This window comes from Pseudonaja textilis, chromosome 10, assembly GCF_049901715.1.
Source record: "Pseudonaja textilis isolate UNSWEBS1 chromosome 10, rPseTex1.2, whole genome shotgun sequence".
Classification (NCBI taxonomy): domain Eukaryota; kingdom Metazoa; phylum Chordata; class Lepidosauria; order Squamata; family Elapidae; genus Pseudonaja; species Pseudonaja textilis.
This window is the reverse complement of record NC_141999.1, coordinates 23369262-23385025: the sequence shown is the minus strand read 5'-3', so window position 1 is coordinate 23385025 and position 15764 is coordinate 23369262.

The following is a 15764-nucleotide window of genomic DNA, read 5'->3' as shown; positions in this document are numbered from 1 at the left end:
TTCCCTTTTTTTTGTTCCATTAAACCGGGTGATTAAGAATCTTATCGCAGAGGAGATGTCTCCGTTTCCAGGAAAGTGGCATCACTCTCAAAACCAAGCTAAGAGCCTGGCCTTGCTTTGAGGGACCTTCTCATCACCTGGCGCTTGGCTCTCAAGGACAATAAACTTTACTGTTGTGACAGGTCCTGCTGAAGGACCATAGATCAAAGGCAAGTGTCCGGTCAAGCTCCAGCATGACGAAAAACCAGGTCATGATGTAGGCAGGGGGCCTTCAAACTTCACAGCTTTAAGACTTGTGGACTTCAACTCCCAGAATTCCTCCTCCAGTCATGTTAGCTCAGGAATTCTGGGAGTTGAAAGTCCACAAGTCTTAAACTTGGCAAGTTCGAAGACCCTTGATGTAGAGGAACATGGGAAACCTTCTCTCTTTCATCTGAATGGCACACAGCAGATGGACATCTAACTAGGGAGAGCAGACAGAAGGCCATGACTCTGGAACCAGAAGTATCTGGAGGTTAGTAGCACAGCTGTAGTCTGCTGGATCTGCAGACTTCAAGTCTCACAGCTGGGACAGAGCAAGAACCTACAACTAAAACATAACAGGTCAACAAAGATGAAGTTTTGGGATTTAGCTACCAAGAATGGAGAAGATTTGGATTATACAAGGAAATAGGCTGCCAGAAATTCTGAGATCAGGTTTTGAGAAGAACACGGGTTCTTTGGTTCCAGATGGGGGTTTCTGGTAGACTTTATTTGCTTGTATTTTCTGGAGCAGTCTTTCTCAACCTTGTCCACGTGAAGACGTGTGGTGGACTTCAAGTCCTAGAATTCCCCAACCAGCTATGCTGGGTTGGGCAACTATCCTTGCCTAGTCTATTCCACATTTACCCGCTTTCTTCTTCCTCTTTTGTCTGCAAACTCCTTCTCTCCCTCCCATCCACCATGAATGCTTCTTCTCAAGAACTTTCGTAGCCTCAGCCCTATCCCTCATCCCCAGACCGTAGGATTTCCAAATACTTCCCTATTTCTTTTCCAAACGGATGGAGAGCCCGTTTGCGGCTTCCAGAGCGCCTCTGGAGTCCGGGGAGAGCAAAAATGCCACCCCCACCACTGCCGTGGTGCAGGGGGCTGACTAGGCCACACCCACCATGGCCACGCCCACCCAGCAACCAGACAGAGAAACCGTGGCTAAAATTTTTGAAGCTTACCCCTGAGTGCACAGGGTCTTGGTTTGAACAATTTTGAGAATCCTTCTTGGAAATCGAGGTCCACATGTGGAAATTTTGTGGGTGGGTTGTCTCCTGGAATTTATACAAGATGTGGTCAGTCCAGGCAGGGCTTCGTTCCTAGTGCTCACCGATTTTCAGGGTAAATGTCTTGTTTTATACAGATGTGACGCCCCCACACCCGATAGATTTTGCCCATCTCTGCCTTGTGTTCTCAAACAACATGCATTCAAAAGGAATCATAATTTCTGGCATGAATGATCCCCGGGAAAAAAAAGATATATATTTTTTTCCGGAGCATTTTCCTACCAAAGTAAAACGCCGTACAGTATTTCCATTTGTGGGGGCGGGGGAAAGTGTTTGCATGGGGGATATTTACACTAAAGGAAATCTAATTAAGCAAATGTATGGAACAACGATCGATATCAAAGAAAATTGAGTTTTTAAAAAAAGCCTCTCAGGGAATTGATGTCAAGAATTGTATGCTTTGGGGAAAAATGTATAGTGTTCACTTGTGTTTGGGAAAAGTTCCGGGCTGTTTTTACAGGAAGACAGAGAGAGTGGGGGGTGGGGAGGGAGGGAGGAGGAGGAGGAGGAGGAGGAAGAGGAGGAGAAGGAGAAAGAGAAGGAGAAGGAGAAGGAGAAGGAGAAGGAGAAGGAGAGATACCAGTAGATAGATTAGAGAGAGAGTGTGTGATACTGTAGATAGATAGATAGATAGATAGATAGATAGATAGATAGATAGATAGATAGATAGATAGATAGATAGTTCTATCTATCTCTATATCTATCTCTATATCTCTATATCTATCTCTATATCTATATACATACACATATATATATGTGTGTGTGTTTGTGTTTATGGAATACACACACACACACACACACTTATTTATTTTATAGATGTTAAATATATATATATATATATATATATATATATATATATATATATATATATATATATAAACATCCATAAAAATCTTATCATGTCGGGAAAACCTCCCTAGTTATCCTGACAATAAATTTATTCCGATTTACATCTCCCTACCTGTTTGTTTTAGGGGCGTTTTTGTTTTCCTCTTCCCCTAATGGATATTCTTCAAAGGCTTCGAAGGATAATACCCATAATATCTATCAAGTATGATGAATCAGTAAAAAGAGCCGCATCTATTTTCATTTGTAACTGAAGGTGATTTTTTGTTTTAATGGCCCAGAGATTAGTTTTATTCCTTAGCTGCAGCTACAGATCTTTCAAGACACAGAGAGCCGGGATCACTAAAAAAAAAAAAAACAACCCATGGACATGCTATGTGGGTTATTTATTTTTTTAAATAAAAAATCCGTTTATTTTTTCATTTATTTCACTGTCCTCGGCTTACGACCGCTAATAGAACTCCCACCCACCCCTGCAAATTTCCATTTGTTAAGGGAGTTTTGCCCCATCAGACGGCTTTTCTGGTCACCATTGTTAAGCAGATCGCTGCGGAAATGAAATTAATCCCACGGTTGTTAAACAAATCTGGCTTCCCCATGGAGTTTGGATGGTTGGAAGGTCAAAAAAGGGGATCACCTGACCCCCCACCCCCACCCCAGGAGGCTGCAACCGTCATAACTACGAACCAGTTGCCAAGGGTTTGAATTTTGACCCCACGAGGATACTGAAATGGTCGTAAGTGTGAAAAACGGTCCTAAGTCACTTTTTCTGGTGCCGTCGTCACTTTGGATGGTCGCTAAATGAACTGTTATAAGCCCAGGGCTATGGGTAGTCCTCGACTTAGACCACAATGGAGCCCATTTCTCTCGCTAAGCGGCGTACTCGCTCTGGGAGTTTTGTCCCATTTTACTATCAGGGCTCCGGCAGTTACCTCCATTTAAATCATGAGTTTCTAGCCGAAAATGGCCCCCAAATGGCCACCCAAAAAACAGCCTGAAAACAGCCCAAAATGGCACCAAAATGTCCCCTCAAACAGCCTGAAAATGGCCCCCAAATGGCCTGAAAACAGCCCGAAAAACAGCCAAGAAACAGGCCGTTTTCAGGACTACTGCCCAAAAATGTCCCCCCAAAATGGCCTGAAAATGCCTCAAAATACCCCCCAAATGCCCCCTAAAATGGCCTGAAAACAGCCCAAAAACAGCCTGAAAATGGCCCCAAACACCCCCAAAATAGCCCCCAAAACGATCTGAAATAACCCCAAAACGGCCTGAAAACGGCCCCCAACACAGCCTGAAAATGGCCAAAAATGGCCAAAAAACCAGGCATGCACACACTGGCAAGCTGTTCTTTGGGTTTCCGGCGCTTTGGCATGCGCACATGCACACGTGTTTCGTTTTGGGCACTCAGTGCCAAAAAGGTTTGCCATCATTGCCCTAGAAGATAGGCTCAAGATCCAGATGGATCTCGACAGGCTTGAACCCTGGGCCCGATACAACCAAATGAAATTCAACGTAGAGAAAAGGAAAGTCCTACACTTAGGCAAGAAAAACCAAAAGTACCCATGTTAGACTGGGTGAAACCAGATTTCTTCATAGCAGGAACTGGGAGAGGGATCTTGGAGTCTTAGTGGACAACCAGCTAAATAGGAGCCAGCCGTGCGCAGCCGCCGCCAAAAAAGCCAATGCAATCCTAAATTGCATTAACAGAGGGATACAATCAAGATCAAGTGAGATACTAAGACCACTCTATAAAGCCTTAGTAAGACCACACCTAGAGTACTGCATCCAGTTTTGGTCACCGCACTATAAAAAAGATGTGGAGACTCTAGAAAAAGCGCAGAGAAGAGCAACCAGGATGATTAGGGGACTGGAGGCTAAAACATACGAAGAACGGTTGCAGGAACTGGGCCTGGCTAGCCTGGTGAAGAGAAGGACCAGGGGAGACAGGAGAGCATCTTCCAATATTTGAGGGGCTGCCCTAGAGAGGAGGAAGGGGGTCAAGCTGTTTTCTAACGCACCTCTAGGTCAGACAAGGAACAATGGATGGAAACTGAACAAGGAGAGATTCAACCTGGAAATAAGGAGAAATGAGAACTATCAACCAAGTTGCCTTTGGAAGTTGTGGGAACTTCATCCCTGGAGGCTTTTAAGAAGAGACTGGACTGCTATTCGTCAAGAAATGGTGTAGGGTCTCCTGCTCGGGTGGGGGGCGGGGGGTCAGACTAGATGACCTCCAAGGTCTCTTCCCATTCTGTTAATCTGAGCTTCTTCTTCTTCTCCTCCTCGCCTCTGGCTTGGCCCCGCTCCTCCAAAGTACCTTTGGCTGCTTGGGACCAAATTCGGGGTGGGTGGGGGTCAGCCTTTCGAATCGAAACCGGGAACGCCCGAATTTCGTCAGCCGAAGAAGAGGGCGCGGGACAGCAAGCAAAAGCCAAGAGGGGAAAAAAAAACACAAATAAAAAAACAAACAAAAAAACCCCAAATTAAATCTGAATAAAAATATGATTAGCGGCGGGGAAGGGGGTGGGATGACAAATTAGAGGTTTAAACTTTGCAATATAAAGCTATTTCCCATGATAAATGGGGCCAGACAGTAATCAATGGCTTTAATCCATATGATGGGAAATCTTGTGCCGGTGTTTTGATTTGGGCTCAGAGAAAAAAAACGGGGTGGCAGCGCCTTCCCGAGACAAATGTTCTTCCATTGACTGGTTGGGGCCGGAGCTGCTGGTGGATGGAATTTAATTACCAGGGACCCCCCCCTTCCTGCCCCGTTTTTTTCCTTCCTTGGGAATGAAACTTCGTTGGCAAGATGGATGGCGGCTGCTGATGGGGGCCGAGCCGCAGTTCAATCTTAGCCAGATTTATGGCCTGTAGAAATTTCACTAGATTTGTTTTGTTAAAAGACACACACACACACACACACACACACACACACACACGCACACACACACACACACGCACGCACGCACAGCTTGGCAAGAGGAGGGGAGGAAGGGAGAGGGGGCTACAGGAGGGATCATTGTTTTAATATTTTTTTCCCTCTCTCCTCGGATTGCCGAGGATCTCGGGAGGAGAGGTAATCCTCGACTTACAGCCGCAATCAAGACCAACGTTGCCGTCGCTAAGCGAGACGTGGGCAGAGTGGGTTTTGCCCCCTTGGACAAGCTTCCTTGCCGCGGGTTAAATTAGCAACCCGGTTGTTAAGTGAATCGGGCATTTCCCCCCCCCGTGGATTTCTTTGGTCAGGAGGGTTGCCAAAAAGGGAATCGGGCGACGTCTGGGGACATTGCCTGCGACCGTTATAAACGCGAGTCGCTTGCCAAATGTCTGAAGCTGCCGGGAAGCACTCGGGGGCCGTCGCTGGTCAGCTTGAGGTTGGTGTGGATTTGGAACGAGAGTGAATGGGGAATAATTCTCCTCGGCGTCACATTTCGGGACGTGCCTCTTTTTCTGAACATCCGACAGGTGTGGTGGAAGTGCACTTGAAGGTTAGAATGATGTCATGATGCTATGAACACCCACCGTGATGATTCCGATGATCTCAGACAGAAGTTTTGAGTTGAAAACCCACCTGTGCTGATTTCAGGAGGTCTGGAATAAAGGATTTCTGACGTTTCCTAGATTGGAAAATACAGCACATGTACGCATCAAAAGGAAAAATTTGGAAGAAATTGGGGGAGAGGAGGAGGAGGACGAGGAGAGGGAGGAAGAGGAGAAGGGGAAATTGAAGAAGAGGAGGGGAGGGGAGGAAAGAAGGAGAAGGGGAGAAGGAGAAGAAGAAGAGGGAGGAGGAGAAAGTGAAGAACAGGACAAGTGGCAGAGATGGGAGGAGGAGGAAAGGAGGAGGAAAGAAGGAAAAGAGGGAGGAAGAGGAGGAGGAGAAAGTGAAGAAGAGGAGAGGGGAGGAGGAGGGGAGGAGGAGAAGGAAAGAAGGAGGAAGGGAGAAGGAGAAGAGGGAGGAAGAGGAGGAGAAAGTGAAGAAGAGAAGGAGAGGAGGAGGAAGAGGAAAGGAGGAGGGGAGGAGGAAAAGAGGAAGGAAGAAGAGAAGGAGAAAGTGAAGAAGAGGAGGAGGAGGGGGGAGGAGGAGAAGGAAAGAAGGAGGAAGGGAGAAGGAGAAGAGGGAGGAAGATGAGGAGAAAGTGAAGAAGAGGAGAGGGGAGGAGGAGGGGAGGAGGAGGGGAGGAGGAGAAGGAAAGAAGGAGGAAGGGAGGAGAAGAGGGAGGAAGAGGAGGAGGAGAAAGTGAAGAAGAGGAGGAGAGGAGGAAGAAGAGGAAAAGGAGGAGGGGAGGAGGAAAAGAGGAAGGAAGAAAAGAAGGAGAAAGTGAAGAAGAGGAGGGGAGGAGGGAAGGAGGAGAAGGAAAGGAGGAGAGAGAAGCAGAAGAGGGAGGAAGAAGAAAGAGAAAGCGAAGAAGAGGAGGAGAAGGGGAGGAGGGAAGGAGGAGGAGGGAGAATGAAGAGAAGGAGGAAGAGGAGAAGTGGAGGAGTAGCAGTAGATGGAAAATGGGGAGGAGAAAGAGAAGGGGGAAAGGGGAAAAAGAGATGGAGCAGGAGAAGTAGAAGGAGGAAGAGAAGAAGAAAGAAGGAGAAGGAAAAGGAGGAGAAGTGAATTTGCTTTCCCTCCCTCAACCTTCCCACCCCTAATGAGGGGCCTGTGAAAATGACATGGGATGCCTGGGAAAAGAGGAGGGGGCAATTAAGCCGTCAGCCGAGACATGGGGGGGCGGTGCAGGGGGGGTGTCTTTCTGTGTTTCATGCCTGGTTGCCTTCAGGCGGTTAATTGAGCTGTCTCATTAAGGGGAAGTGGGGGGAGGGGGGGGCTTGACAGCTTTTGACTGCTAATTCCTTAATGGGTCCCTTCCTCGTTTTGGCTGTTAGATTCTGGCTTTGAACGAGCCCCCTCCTCAATTTTTAAAGGATTTTTTAAAAAAAATCTTATGTAAGAGCATCCAGATTGTCTGTTAGGTTTGCTGTGTTTCGGGCATCCCGGACCGAGTGTCTCTGGGCATAAACAGAGCGCAGGTCTCATGGGCAAAATGAGTGGGTGACTTTGGGCCAATCGCCAGGGGATGGTGAGTTCTAGTCCCGCCTAAGGCATGAAAGCCACCTGGGTGACTTTGACCCAATCACCAGGTGATGGTGAATTCTAGGTCCACCCTAGGTATGACAGCTGACCAAGGGACCTCTGGACCAATCACCAGGTGATGGTGAGTTCTAGTCCCACCTGCCTTAGGCACGACAGCTGACTGAATGACTCTGGACCAATCACCAGGGGATGCTGAGTTCTAGTCCCACCTTAGGGCCAGTCTCTCCCTCTCTCTTTCACTCAGCCCAACCCACCTTACAGGGTTGTTGTGGGGAAACAAGTAGTAAAGCGTGTTGGATATGTTCGCCACCTCAGGTGATTTGTAAAAAATAATAAAGAAGGGATACAAAAAAATTAAATCAAATCAGGTTTATTTCCTCCAACAAAGACTGGCATTGCCCTGTTGGATTTTTTGGACTGCACCCCGTAGACACCCCAAAGGGGTGAGGGCTTTCTCATCCTCTCCCCTTAGGCATTCACAGGGCTGTGCATGTCCTGGGCATCTGGATTGGTCAATCCATCCCACAAATTGCATGATTTGCACAGTGACGTCACAAGACCCACACAATGCCCTGTCCTTCCCCTCCTTTGAGAGTTCATGCACCAATTTTGCAGAGGTCTTTAAAAAAACTAGGAAAGGAGGGAGAGTTCGGGGGGTGTCTTGAAGAAGGACACCCCCTGCCCGGATGGACAGTTCCTAGAAATGGATCAGAGGTGGAGTTCAGCTGGTTCTGGCCAGTTCTGGAGAACCGGTAGCGGAAATTCTGAGAAGTTCAGAGAACCAGCCAATCCCACCTCTGACTGGCCCCGCCCACATCTGTTCTCCGCCTCCTGAGTCCCAGCTGATTGGCTGGGTCTTCTTTGGTTGCCCTGCACAGGAGAACGGAGCTGGAAAGCAGGTTACGGGGTGGGGAGGGAAGGGGGATTTTGCAGTATCCTTCCCCTGCCACGCCCACCAAGCCACGCCCACCAAGCCACGCCCACAGAACTGGTAGTAAATTTTTTTGAATCCCACCACTGGTGCACAGCAGAGGTGGGATTTAGCCTGTTGTGACCAGTTCTGGAGAACCAGTAGTGGAGAACCAGCCAATCCCGCCTCTGACTGGCCCCGCCCCATCTATGCTCTGCCTCTGGAGTCCCAGCTGATCGGCTGGGTCTCCTTTGGTGGTCCTGCACAGGAGAACGGAGCTGGAAAGCAGGTTAGTGGGGTGAGGAGGGAAGGGGGATATTGTAGCCACCTTTACCTGCCACGCCCACCAAGCCCACACCTAATTTTTGAATCCCACCACTGAAATGGAGGTCTGGAGTCTGGCCAGGTGTAGTATGGCGGCTTTATGGAGGGTTCCCCACCCCACCCACACCCAGGTATTCTTTAAAATCCAGATTTGTTCCTTTTGCAAAAGGGGGAAGGGGCTGAGCTGTTATTTTGCCCTCCTTATTTGGGGGGAAGGGTTTTTGTTTATGTTGTCTTGGTCTTGAAGGATTGCAACCAGTGTGGTATTAGGACCCCGGCCTTCCCCCAGCCTGGACCCTCTCAGGGATTGGCAAAATCAACATGATTTGCCAGGCTATGTTTGAAAAATAATACAATATTAAAATCCCATCAACGGGCTGCAGAGAAGTTGAAGGGAAGGCGTCAGTTTTCATTTTTTTTAATATGGTAAATGTCGATCAATATAACTCCTACAAACCAAAGCAAATTGGGAGTCCTCCGTAATTTTTAAAAAAGGAGGAGGGTTGTAAGAATTAAAAAAAAAAAGACATATTTTTTAAAAATAATATCGAAGTGCCCAGAGTCACTGGGTACCAGGCAGCGTATAACAACCACCACAACAGCCACCATCGCCACAACTCGTGACTCATTGTTTCGGAGATATTTCCTTCCTTAAACAGATGAAGAGAGGTCATGTGCGGGTACAAAAGCAGTAAGAGCAACCTCCGACTTCTTGCCGGCTTCCCCAGTGACCTGGCTTGTGGGAAGCTTACAGGAAGCGTCAGAAATCAGGATCCCATGACTACGCCAGACCACGGTGGTGCTGCAGGAAAGCAGGAGGGCGCTGCAGTGGCCGCAAGGTTGCCAATATGGCTGGTCTGAAGATCATCGAAATTTCAGTCCTGTGTGGGTCATGGGTTCAGGATTTATCATGTGCTCCATCTGTCCATCCGTCCGTCCATCTCTCTCTCTCTCTCTCTCTCTCATCCTCTCTCCCTCTTTCTCTATCTCTCATCTCTCTATCTTTTCTCTCTCACACCCTCTTTCTGTACCTCTCATTTATCTCTCTATCTCTCTTTTCTCTCTCTTCCTCTTTGTTTATATCTCATCTATATTTATCTATCTATCTCCTATCTATCTATCTTTTCCCTCTCTCTCCCTCTTTCTCTATATCTATCTATCTATTTATCTATCATTTTCTCTCTCTCCCTCTTTCTCTCATTTATCTATCTACCTATCTCCTGTCTATCTGTCTATCTATCTGTCTGTTTGTCTGTCTGTCCATCTATCTATCATCTATCTATCTATCTATCTATCTATCTATCTATCTATCTATCTATCTATCTATCATTTTCTCTCTCCCTCTTTCTCTCATTTATCTATCTACCTATCTCCTGTCTATCTGTCTATCTATCTGTCTGTTTGTCTGTCTGTCCATCTATCTATCTATCTATCTATCTATCTATCTATCTATCTATCTATCTATCTATCTATCTATCTATCTATCTATCTATCTATCATTTTCTCTCTCTCCCTCTTTCTCTCATTTATCTATCTACCTATCTCCTATCTATATGTCTGTCTGTCTATCTATCTATCTATCTATCTATCTATCTATCTATCTATCTATCTATGATTGTAAGCTACCCAGAGTTACCTTGTGCTAAGACGAGCAGCCAATACCTTTTATAAACAAAGAAACAAACAAATTTGGATGCCTTCTTTAGGTTAGCCCTTTTGAGGTTCGTTGTTTCAAAGCATGGCGATGCGCCATTTCGTCTGTTTGAAAGTTACAAACAGACAAACAGAGGCGCATTTGGGAATTACAATCTATGGAGACGAAGGGGGATCGAGAGGACTGGCGCTGCGAGAGAGGAAACGGCCCAGGCGCTTCACAAAAGTTTGCCCGCCACAAACGGAAACCACCAAGGGCACGCAACGCCCTGCAAGGGCGCCCTGCAAGCCGCGGCCGCGTGGGTGGCAGTTCTCCTCTGAAAGCTTTTAAGGGCTCCGACTCTTCCTGGCGGAGGTGGCGGAGGGCAGCCCCCTTGGCATTCCTGCCAAGGATGTCATAGCTAAATGCAGGGCCTGGCTGGCAGCCCAGGCAAGAAATGCTTTATAGTTCACACACGACAAGCCTGGATTCTCCCAGGACTCCAGCCCCACCCTTCCCTTTGGCCTGACCTTCCGAGGAGAACTTTTGTCCCCATTAGACAGATTGGCAGACTGAGGCCAGCAATGCTGGGCTGGCGTCCCTGGCAGTGAATATGGGAGATATTTCACAGAGACAGAGAGAGAAGGAGGGAGGGAGGGAGAGAGAGAGAGGGAGGGAAAAGGATGGAGGGAGGGAGTGGGGGAAGGGAGAGGGAGGGAGAGAGAGGGGGAAGGGAGTGGAGAAGGGAGAAAGAGAGGGGAGAGGGGAAGGAGGGAGGGAGAGAGAGGGGAGGGAAAGAAGGAGAGGAGAGGAAGGGAGAGAGAAAGAGGGAGGAAGGAGAGGGGAGGGACGGGGAGGGAGGGAGAGAGGGAGAGGGAGAGATAAAGAGGGGAGGGAAGGAGAGATAGATAGATAGATAGATAGATAGATAGATAGATAGATAGATAGATAGATAGATAGATAGATAGATAGATAGATAGCCAAGCACCTACATTTTGATCCCATGACTGGAGAATACTGCAACAGTCATAAGTGAGGACAGATGGTTGTTAAGTTGAGGACTGCCTGGATTGGGGTTTATTCAGATTTTGTTTTGAATCTTCCGCCTGGCCGCTCCTGTTTCTTGTGTCCAAAGTGTTTTGCCAGCAGTTAAGGTGGAATCTGCATATCAAAATTAGCATTTGCTAAGGGGTGTGCGTGCGTGCGTGTGTGTGTGTGTGTGTGTGTGTGTGTGTGTGTGTAGAAAGATGGGGAACCATGTTAATAAGTCCTCCCTTTCTCCGTTGGCACAGGGTGGATATTATTTATTATTTGGCCAAGGACAGAATTTGCAAACCAAATGTTAGCAGATAATATGGCTTTTTGTGTAAATTTGCACCCGATAATGCATGCAAGGGGCCTCTAAAAGCCTCCTAAGGACATTAAGCATTCTATTAATCGTTCGGTCCTTTGAAAGTGCAGAGAAGAGCAACGAAGATGATTAAAGGCCTGGAGGCTAAACCGTATGAAGAACGGTGGCAGGAATTGGGGAAGGCGGGTCTGGAGAAAAGAAGGACTGGGGGGGGATATGACGGCAGTACTTGAGGGGCTGCCCCAAAGAAGAGGGGGTCAAATCACTCTCCAAAGCCCCTGAAGGCAGGACAAGAAGCAACGGGTGGAAACTCATCGAGGACCCTGGAACTAAGGAGAAACGCCCAAACAGTGAGGACAATTAACCAGTGGAACTGCTTGCCACCAGAAATTGTGGGCGGTCCATCACTGGGGGTTTTCAGACAGCCACTTGTCTGATATGATAGGCTCGGGTCTCTTGCTTGAGCAGGGGGCTGGACTAGAAGACCTCCAGGGTTCCTTTCAGCTCTATTTCATTTTCGATTTTCTATTATTTTCTATTTTATTCAATGTTCTTTTCTATTCCGTTCCATTCCACTCCACTCTATATTCTATTTTCTATTCTATTCTATTTTCTATTCTATTCTATTTTCTATCCTATTTCTATCCTATATTCTATTCTATTCTATTCTATTCTATTCTATTCTATTCTATTCTATTCTATTCTATTCTATTCTATTCTATTCTATTCTATTCCATTCCATTCCATTCCACTCTATATTCTATATTCTATTTTCTATTTTCTATCCTATTTTATATTTATTCTTTTTTCTATTCTATTCTATTTTATATTCTATTCTTTTTTTCTATCCTATTTAATATTCTATTCTATTCTTTTTCTATCCTATTTTATATTCTATTCTTTTTTTCTATTCTATTCTATTTTATATTCTATTCTTTTTTTCTATCCTATTTAATATTCTATTCTATTCTTTTTTCTATCCTATTTTATATTCTATTCTATTCTATTCCATTCCATTCTTGTTTTATTCTTATTCTACTCTATTATATTCCATTCCATTCTATTATTGTTTTTCTATTCTGTTCTGTTCTGTTCTGTTCTGTTCCGTTCCACTCTGTTCCAGTTTCCATTCCCTTCTACTGTCCCCTGCAGGCCTCGGAGTCAACCCCTCCCCAAGGCTTCCCTGGGCGAAATAGCCCCCTCCCAGCTTGGGAGACCCCTGCAAGGCATGTTTGCAACCAAGCAGCAAGCTTAGCGGATTGGCTGACACCCGTCCCTCTTCCCCGTCCCTCTTCCCCCACCCCCCCACCCAGCCCGTCCCGCACCCCACCGCCCCTGCCCAGCCTTTAAATGGTGATTTATGAATGTTGTCTACCACAAAAGCACACACGTCTCTGGAGAAATCACCAGAGTGAATTAAACTGCCCCCCCCACCCCTCCAGCAATGTAGCCCACAATCTAATGTCATCCAAGGGATTAATTAGTGACTGTTGATTAAATCCTACTTTAACCCTTTCCCTGCCGGGATTTAGCCGGCCGAGAAATAGAATAGAAAGTGGGGGGGGGGGTTTGCTGGTCCCTCCGGGGGCATCTGTGGGGAGGGAGGGTCGAAAAATGATTGGAGCCCCGCCCCTTTCTGATCTGGGACACGATGCACACCAAAATTGGGGGGGGAAACGGTGTGATCCCACAGGCCGTAGTGGCCATCTTGACTTTTTTGACTTTCCCTGACCCGAGTTTTTGCTGGGATTTTCTATGGGGATTTATGACACGATGGATCTTTTTTTCTTTAAATTTTGTAAGCTGCTTGGAGTCCAGAGTCAAAAATGTGAGAGTTGGGTGGCTATAAATTTTGAAATAATAGAATAGAATAGAATAAAGAGAACAGAATAGAATATAGGGTATACAATATAGAATAGAAATTCCATATTCTATTCTGTTCTCTTTATTCTATTCTATTTTCTATTCTATACTGTATTTTATTCTGCATTCCTATGCAGAATAAAATACAGAATAGAATAGAAAAAGAGTAGAATAAAGAGAACAGAATAGAATATGGAATATGGAATATGGAATATGGAATATAGAATATAGAATATAGAATATAGAATATAGAATAGATTATTGGCCAATTGTGATTGGACAGACAGATTGATATACATAGTAGACAGACAGTCAAAAAAGACAGACAGGTACAGACTCCTGGGATTCCTGCCTGCATCTAACCATCCCATTCTTCCGGTGTGCCTAAATGGACACTGGGCAGGCCTACCTACCTGTATTGGCAGGTGGGTAGTTTTCACAATCCATCTCAACAGCCCTCTTACTTAATAATAAATCAATTCCTGTGATGGATAACTGTACCTTCTACAATGTTATTCATAGATCTTGGGAACATCCTTCAAGAGGCAGAAGATGCCTAGGACAACTACCTCCAGCTAGGAAATCCCAAAGCCAAACACATAATAATTCCAAATTTATTATGATTATTGTAGGAGCCGAGCTAGCTAATTCACAGAATAACAGAGTTGGAAGGGACCTTGGAGATCATCTAGTCTAACGTCCTGCTCAAGCAGGAGACCCTATTAACATTTCAGACCAATGGCTGACCAATCTCTTCTTAAAATAAACATCCAGCGTTGGAGCATTCACAACTTCTGAAGACAAGCAGTTTCACCAGGGGTGGGATTCAAATTTTTTAACAACCGGTTCTGTGGGCGTGGCTTGGTTGGTGGGCATGGCTTGGTGGTCATGTGACTGGCTGGGCGTGGCCAACTCAACATCACTCACATCGAGGCCCGCATCTCCTCGCCTGGCCTCTCATGACTGTGGGGATGCTGCAAGAGTCATAAGTGTGAAAAATGGTCATAAGTCACTTTTTTCAGTGCCATTGTAACTTTGAATGGTCCCTCCACACGAGCAAAGTACCGGCAAAGGAGGGGAAAGAAAACTACAGAGACGGTCCAGAGACAGGAAGTCCAGTCCTGCCAAGAATGTAATAAGAGTTAACGGAGAGGCAGTTTCTGTAAGCAACTCCAGAATGTTTCCTTCCTGCCTTCCTTACAGGATTAGGCCTATAATTTCTTCTACCAACAGGTTCTCCGAACTGCTTAGAATGTTAACAACCGATTCTAGCAAATAGGTGCGAACTGGTAGAATCCCACCCCTGAGTTTCACCGGTTCTGTCAGGAAATTCCTCTTTAATTCTAGGTTGCTTCTCTCCTTGATTAGTTTCCATCCGTTGCTTCTTGTCCTGCCTTCAGGTGCTTTGGAGCATAAGTTGAGGTACTAATGCCGCTTTATAAAGCCTTAGTAAGACCACACCTAGAGTACTGCATCCAGTTTTGGTCACCACACTATGAAAAAGATGCTGAGACTCTAGAAAAAGTACAGAGAAGAGCAACCAGGATGATGAGGGGACTGGAAGCTAAAACATACAACAAACGGTTGCAGGAACTGGGCCTGGCTAGTCTAGGGAAGAGAAGGACCAGGGGAGACAGGAGAGCAGCCTTCCAGTATCTCAGGGGCTGCCCCAAAGAAGAGGGAGTCAAGCTATTCTCCCAAAGAACATGAAGGCAGGACAAGAAGCAACGGGTGGAAACTAATCAAGGAGAGAGAAAAAACCTAGAACTTAGGCAAAATTTCTCGACAGTGAGAACAATTAATCAGTGGAACGACTGACTTGCCTCCAGAAGGCTCCAACATTGGAAGTTTTTAAGAAGAGCTTGGACAACCGTTTGTCTGAAGTGGTGTAGGGTTTCCTGCCTAAGCAGGGGGGCTAGACTAGAAGACCTCCAAGGTCCCTTCCAACTTATTCTGCTATTTTGTCGGAATAGAGCTTTTGGGAGCTCCGCAAGCGATATTCGGATGGAGTCTACAAGCTGGCCAGCTTTGAATTCTGCTTCATAAATCCTCCTGCTTTCTTTAACAAAGAAAACTGATTTAATCTGTTTTGACTTTTGCATTCCAGCCTGATCAGGTGACTTGACTTTCTTTTTGTACGAATCATTCTGAGCCGGACACTTTCGCTGCTGTGGCCCAGGATAAAATAAACAAGCCACAAAGTCAGAGAACTGGAATTTTGTGTGTGGTGGTGGGGAAGGAAGGAAGGAGAGTTTTATTCTAAGGGAAAGTTTTCTCCAAAAACGTAAAAGGCACAAGTCGAAAGCATATTTCGGAGGCTGTAAAATAATATAATTGCTCTTGATTTTTTTTTAAAAAGAAAGATCTCGCAGGGATAGATATTTTTCTTCTAATGTCATATTTATTTATCTGATTTTTATCCTGCCTTTATTACTTTA